Genomic DNA, 7,754 nt, shown 5'->3' with positions numbered 1-7,754 from the left:
TTCGCTCTCGCTCTGCAGGCCTACTTGTTGTTCCTAGAGTATTTAAAAGTAGAATGGGAGGCAGAGCCTTCAGTTTTCAGGCCCCTCTTCTGTGGAACCAGCTTCCAGTTTGGATTCAGGAGACAGACACTATCTCTACTTTCAAGATTAGGCTTCAAACTTTCCTTTTTGCTAAAGCATATAGTTAGGGCTGGACCAGGTGACCCTGAATCCTCCCTTAGTTATGCTGCAATAGAAGTAGGCTGCCGGGGGATTCCCATGATGCATTGAGTTTTTCCTTTCCAGTCACCTTTCTCGCTCTCTATGTATTAACAGACCTCTCTGCATCGAATCATACCCACTATTAATCTCTGTCTCTCTTCCACAGCATGTCTTTATCCTGTTTTCCTTCTTTCACCCCAACCGGTCACAGCAGATGGCCCCGCCCCTCCCTGAGCCTGGTTCTGCCGGAGGTTTCTTCCTGTTAAAAGGGAGTTTTTCCTTCCCACTGTCGCCAAAGTGCTGCTCATAGGGGGTCATATGATTGTTGGGTTTTTCTCCGTATCTATTATTGTATGATCTACTGTACAATATAAAGCGCCTTGAGGTGACTGTTGTTGTGATTTGGCGTTATATAGATAAAATTGAATTGAATTGAATTGAATTGAATTTTGTTCGTCTCCTATAGAAGGCAAATCTAGGGATTCCAGGAATCCTTTCACTAGTAATGAATCCATTATTTGTTGTTCAGTATAAAGCTCTTTGTAATACAATGTAAATGATTCTTCTATATCTTCAGGTTTGTAGCAATAGGACTTAGTAAGTGGATTTTTAATTTTTCTAACTGTTCTGTTAATTGTTTGCGCAGTTTCCATGGTAATATTTTATTTAGCTTTGGGGCTATTTTCACAATATTTTTTTTTCTGAAGTATTTAAGCTTGACTTCCATTTGTTTATCCAGAATACTGTTTAACTCCTCAAAGTTTTTCCTCCTCATGTGAATTCGGGTTCGGGTGGTGCTGTCACTTGGTGTTCGCTCTCTCTGCAGTAGAGTATAAATTCCTGTTCCTGTTTCAACACAGTGGTGTTTTTGAATAGCTTATCTGCATATCAATTTAGTTGATTTTACTTGATACACCTGTAGCTAGCCAGGCCCCTGTAGCTGGTGCATCTGAAGGTAGTGTAGGCCATGCTAGCTGTCAGACCCCAAGCAGCTGGGGAAAGAGGGAAGCTGGGTGACGGTGAGGAGGAACTATAGTCTTAAACAGAAGCCCCAGGTAAACCACCAACCTGTTCATGTGTCTAACCCCATGGTTCTTAACCTGGGTTCTGCCGAACCCCTGAGACCGACTCAGGGGTTCGGCAGAGCCTCTGCCGCGGAGGTCCGGACACACCCGAATTATCGTGGCCCCATTTGGCCATCATTGGCTGCAGATGATCATGCTACAGTGTTTGGCCAATCAGTGCTGCGGGGAATTTAGCACGCTCAGTAGTCAACATGTGACTTTCATAGACTGAACACCCCTGACCACTCGGTCAGTTCACTGATATGTTCACACACAAATCGCTGCAAAAATGCTTTTCAACTGGTTTTTATTGTAGTTTTTGTCCAACTCCATTGACTTGTATTAGATGTGCTGTGATGTACGGTATTAGTCCGCCGCTATTCTATTCTATTATTCAAGCTCTCGGCGGAAGAATGTACAGGTGTGAGGCGTTTGAAAAAATAGGTCCACAGTTTTACAACAAATGGTAAAACGCCTGTTGGAAAGCATTGTTGTAGCGATTTGTGTGTGAACATATCAGTGAACACCCCTGACCACTCGGTGAGTTTCACGTCTTTGTATGAAGCCATTGTGGAGGTGGGGGTGTGCTACCACAGAAACCAAAAAATCTCGGGCCAGCAGCATGTGTCCAAATCTCAATCAAAATCGTTCGATTTCATCATAAACAATCTGAAAACAAAGCTTTAAGTGTAAAATAACAAACTTGTCCTTTAAATAAGAGTGATACATTCGCAGTGTGTATGACCTCATCTTTTGCATTAGATTATGTAATTAAAATAATTTAAAATTTTACCTTATTTAGTGAGTCCAACATTGGTTTTATTTTGGTCCCTGCAGTCCTGCCCTTCCTTCGAAATATCTCCAGGAGTTTGGTGGTGTACCCGTCCAATCTGGACAAAAACGTTCGCTCCAGATGAATTGTGGTTATTTGCTTAAACTCCTCTTTGATCTGAAATGAGAGATAAAAACACAAAATCATGTCAAAGATGACTCATGAGATCTCACATACACTTAGTTGCTGCATGAACAAGAACTGGATTTACCTGATTTTCACAGAACAGAGAAGGCCACCTCTCTAAGAGGTCTTGGATTGCGGGGCAATTCTTGACAACCTCTTTTCTTCTCACAGCAAAAGACTTCTCCATTTTCTCATTAATTGCCCTCTCGTGCTTCTTCTTCATTTCCTTCAGCAAATCTCTAAGGTTTCCTCAGTCTCACCGAATGGCAGTGGTGGCAGATAGTTGACTTCAGCTTTTTTTGCCCGTTTAAAGCCTTTAAGTGAACCCTCTTCACTGGAGCATCGTCTCTTCAGTGTCTTCACCTTGAGCTCTGGAATGGCTAATTGGCGACCTCTTAACTTTGCCCCGTAGTTGCCCATTTTATACTTTAACCTCTGTTGCCAACCATATAGGCCATTAAAAGACCCTGGCTCTTTGAGGCATGGGTATTTTGCTATCAAGGCTTCAGCAACAGCCAAAATCTGGACATCAGTTGGATATGCTGTGAAGCCAAATATAGTCTCTGCAAGCTTCTCAAGAATGCTACTAGTTACGCTTGGGTTGTTCAAAAGTGTGCCATCATTTTCATAAGCTTGCTTTCCTGCTTCCAGTGCAAGGTCTATATCATAAGAGAAGTCTGGTATTTCAAACTTAAATGGCCATGGCTTAGACCTGTAGGATGGTCCACTCTCCTGGGGAGGACAACAGGATTGTGTCGCATACAGATGAGGAGGAGCTTGCTTCTGTAGATAGTGGAACTGGAGATTCGACTTCTGACATGTCCACAGTAGTGAGACTCAAGATTACTGGTTCAGTTTTTACTACTTTGAGGTTAGCTTTATCTTGTACTTCCTCAATCGAGGTCAAAGTGAAGAACTGACCGTCGAAATCCATGTCCTGGTACATAACAGTGAATGGTCCTGTAATATCAAATGTCTCTCGAAGAACATCATTGAGGTCCTGAAGTGTGCTTGGGATGCCTGCAGGTAGAAGTAGTTTGTGGACATCATCCTCCCCAAAAATTATCCGCAGTTTCGCTGAGGGTGCCATATCAACAGGAAGAAGCTGCAACAACAGAGAAGAGAAATACACAGACATTTATTCACAAGCTTCTCTCCTCACATTTCAAAAGGATAGGCAAATGTGGTGCTTTAAAGTTGTCAGGCGTCTTCCTGCAAGGGTGTATGAAGCCAAAGGATAAAAATCTTTAAGCTCTCTTTGCTCAAGTAACTGCACACTCCCTGTGTTCTCCAGCTCATAACTCCCCAGGTGTTCATTGTACCATGTATTTTGTTGTCTCACGAAAAAAGTCAGTTTGTTACAAATCACCATTATCTGTAACACTTCAGAAAAGTCAGGCAGTCCTGCAGTGGAACCACAACACAACAACATTCCCACTGCATAGTTGGTGCCTAAACTGCACACATTATTGGCAACATGCACAGCTGTAACAGCAGGGAATCTGCATTTCACCAGGTCTTTTAGGTCATCCTTAACCACATCTAAAGAGACCTCTGTTGTTTTTGTAACTGCAAGTGATGGTTTGACAGAATGTGATTGATGATATGCAACCATGCGCTGGTGCTTATTTGCAAGGGACAGCAAAATATTCCTGGAACAACCAGTGTGTCTGACCACCTTCTTGAAAAAACTGTGTTTGGCCTCGAATCTCATTGTCCAGAGGGCAGCTAGGGGGCCAAATTCCCGAATGAGCTGAGGATAGTGCTCAAGGAAATGGTGCTTGGGAATGAGCTTATGTTGGGGGAAAACATCAAGGAATCTGCTTTGGTGTTCTGAAATGATGCTGTCACGATAGCAAATGCTTTCTTCAGTATGGGCTCGAGACATGACAAGGTCCACAATGTCTTTCAGTGTCATCAGCATCTGCCATACAGGCTCTTGTTGGGGTACTTTTAAACCTATAATCAGAGGCAAAAGACGTAATAAGCACCAATTTTCATGTGCGTTGCCCCCTACTGATTTTCGAGTCGAAAAGTTAGCAGGAATGAGATGAGGGCGGTTTGTTTTATCACTCCACTTGTATGGGAAATTGGAAATGGCATCATTCAGTTCCATGAGAGAAAAATATTTTTTCTTGATCAAGTTATCAAATGCCAAAGCCAGTTCCACTGGAACAATGCCCTCCAGCTGATCATGTAAAACATCTGGAGGGTAACCAGATGTAACATGAAAATGCTCCAGTTTTTCTGACAATGCACACAGTTCTTTTACACCATAACAATGAGGGTGATCTGGACTAGACACAGCTGTCTATGTTGATCTTTGGTTCTTTGATGAAAAGACCCAGATTTCACTTCATTGGACTGAAACTTGGATCGCTCCCCAACACAAAACCGGCAGATGTATGACCCTGCAAAGCTTTCGACAAATCCTGCCACAGAGTGCGCCCCCAAATTATCTGCCACCACACTGACCACAGTCCCTTTGATGGCTTTCCCTAACGCTGGAACAAAAAGACCATCTTTCTCCAAGCTTTGGATATCTGTTAACAGTGGCTCTAAAACTCGCTGGAATCCAAACTGCTTGGTGTCTTCAGCCTTACACAGAATTGCAAGGTAGATTGATGTCAATGTGGAACGTAACTGCATCCCAACACCCAATAGACAGCTGTGACTTTGTGCTTTTTTCGAGATGTCCCAAGAGGATTACATACCTCAAAGTCATCAACGTACAGGATGAGACTCACTCTGTTCTCCTCTACAGAGAAAAACTTGTTGTTTTGATAGTGAGATCCATCAAGAAATGTCTGGTACTTAAAGTCATTTTCAGGTTTTTTTTCACCTTCAAATGTGTTTTCTTGAAAAGACTTACTTAGGACCTGCACCAAGGAGGGCAATACTGGGACATACTGGAAGGTTTTGCCCTTTTTTTTTTTTTATCAAGTATGTGTTCTTCTGGTTCAACAACTGAAAAATGCTTCTTCATAAATTCTCTTCTCTTGTGGCGCTGTCACTTGGTGTTCGCTCGCTCTGTGGTATAGTATCACTTCCTGTTCCTGCTCAAACACAGTGGTGTTTCTGAGTAGCTTATTTGCTTAGCAGTTTAATTAACAACTTTTAAATACATTCTTTTTTCATAGTATAATCTTCACGTGCTTCATCCGAAGCACACTTTCTGTGTACTCACTCCCTAACTTATAGCCAAAGTATTCACTCACTGTCTCTGTACTGTTTCGCTAGCTTAGCTCGTAGCCGACTCGTTAGGAACATGGCTACTTCACCTGTCCCTCCTGCACTTTCTTGCTCATTGTGTCAGATGTTTAGTTACTCCTCGGCCTCCTTAAGCAGTAATGATATCTGTAACAAATGTAGCATATTTGCAGCTCTGGAGGCCAGGACTACTGAACTGGAGACTCGGCTTCGCACCCTTCACTCACCCTTAGCTAGCCAGGCCCCTGTAGCTGGTGCAGCCGAAGATAGCATAGGCCCCGCTTGCTGTTCCCCGGCAGATCCCAAGCAGCTGCGGAAAGAGGGCGGCTGGGTAACGGTGAGGAGGAAGCATAGTCCTAAACAGAAGCCCAAGGTACACCACCAACCCGTTCAGTTATCTAACCGTTTTTCCCCACTCGGTGACACACCCGCTGGGGGTCAAACTCTGGTAATTGGTGATTCTGTTCTCAGACATGTGAAGCTAGAGACACCGGCAACCATAGTCAATTGTGGTCAAGGGAGCTTGCAAAGAAAAGCGTCTGGACTTCTGTAAGTTACTTGAAGACGTTTCACCTCTCATCCGAGAAGCTTCTTCAGTTCTAAGGTCAAATGGTGGAGAGTCCCAGATATAAACCTGGTGGGAGTGTCCCCCCACAGAGGGACAAAAGGACCCCCTGATGATCCTCTAATCGCCTGAGCCAAGGTGTGGAACTGGGTGTGGGTCCCAATCAGCCAGAGTTTCGGGTGAGTTCATTGTGAAACCTGGCCCCACCTTATCATGCGAATTCCTGAGGTCAGATGGCCCAGGGTGTGAGTGGGCGTTAAGGCGTCTGGGAAGGGATCTCAAAACTGGATTATAGATGGCAGAGAGTTGGTGTCGTAAACCACCGCCTCTGTTCAAAGATGGTCGCTCACAGTGGACATAGATAGTCCATAGATAGTCAGATAGATAGACACCAACTCTCTTTCAGTAAAATCATAATTCACGTCGGCAGTAATGACACCCGGTTACGCCAATCAGAGGTCACTAAAATCAATATTGAATCGGTGTGCAACTTTGCCAAAACAATGTCGGACTCTGTAGTTTTCTCTGGTCCCCTCCCCAATCAGACCAGGAGTGACATGTTTAGCCGCATGTTCTCCTTAAATTGCTGGCTGTCTGAGTGGTGTCCCAGAAATGATGTGGGCTTCATAGATAATTGGCAAACCTTCTGGAGGAAACCTGGTCTTGTTAGGAGAGATGGCATCCATCCCACTTTGGATGGAGCAGCTCTCATTTCTAGAAATATGGAAAAATTTATTAAACCCCTCAAAACATGACTATTCAGAGTTGGGACCAGGAAGCAGAGTTGCAGTCTTACACGCCTCTCTGCAGCTTCTCTCCTCCTGCTACCCCCCCAAAAACCCATCTCCATAGAGACTGTGTCAGCTTCCAAAAAGACAAAAAACAAACTAAAAACCAGCAACAAACAACTTAAACATTTACAAAGAAAGAACAATACAGTATCCACATCTGAACCAAAGAGTAAAACAGTGAAATGTGGATTATTAAATATTAGGTCTCTCTCCTCCAAGTCTCTGTTAGTACATGACTTAATAATTGATCAACAAATTGATTTACTCTGCCTTACAGAAACCTGGTTGCAGCAGGATGATTATGTTAGTTTAAATGAATCAACACCCCCGAGTCATTCTAACTACCAGAAATCTCGAAGCACAGGTCGAGGGGGAGGTGTGGCAGCAATTTTTCACACCAGTCTATTAATTAATGAAAGACCAAGACAGACTTTTAATTCATTTGAAAGCCTGATGCTTAACATTGTCCACCCCAGCTGTGAAACTCAGAAACCAGTCTTACTTGTTATCATCTATCGTCCACCTGGGCCTTACACAGAGTTTCTGTCTGATTTCTCAGACTTTATATCTAATTTAGTTCTGAGCTCAGATAAAATAATTATTGTGGGTGATTTTAACATCCATGTTGATGCTAAAAATGACAGCCTCAACATGGCATTTAATCTGTTGTTAGACTCAATTGGTTTCTCTCAAAATGTAAAAGAACCCTCCCACCACTTTAATCACACTCTAGATCTTGTTTTAACATATGGCATAGAAACTGAACATTTAACAGTGTTTCCTGAAAACCCTCTCCTGTCTGATCATTTCCTGATAACATTTACATTTACAATAATTGATTACGCAGCAGTGGAGAGTGGACTTTATCAAAGTAGATGTCTTTCTGAAAGCGCTGTAACTAAGTTTAAGAATATAATCCAGCCACTGTTATCATCGTCAATGCCCTGTACCAACACAGAGCAGAG

The sequence above is a fragment of the Neolamprologus brichardi genome, chromosome 3 (genome assembly GCF_056152115.1).
Source record: "Neolamprologus brichardi isolate AB-2024 chromosome 3, ASM5615211v1, whole genome shotgun sequence".
NCBI lineage: Eukaryota > Metazoa > Chordata > Actinopteri > Cichliformes > Cichlidae > Neolamprologus > Neolamprologus brichardi.
The sequence above is the reverse complement of the archived record's forward strand: the minus strand, read 5'-3'. Positions refer to the sequence as shown.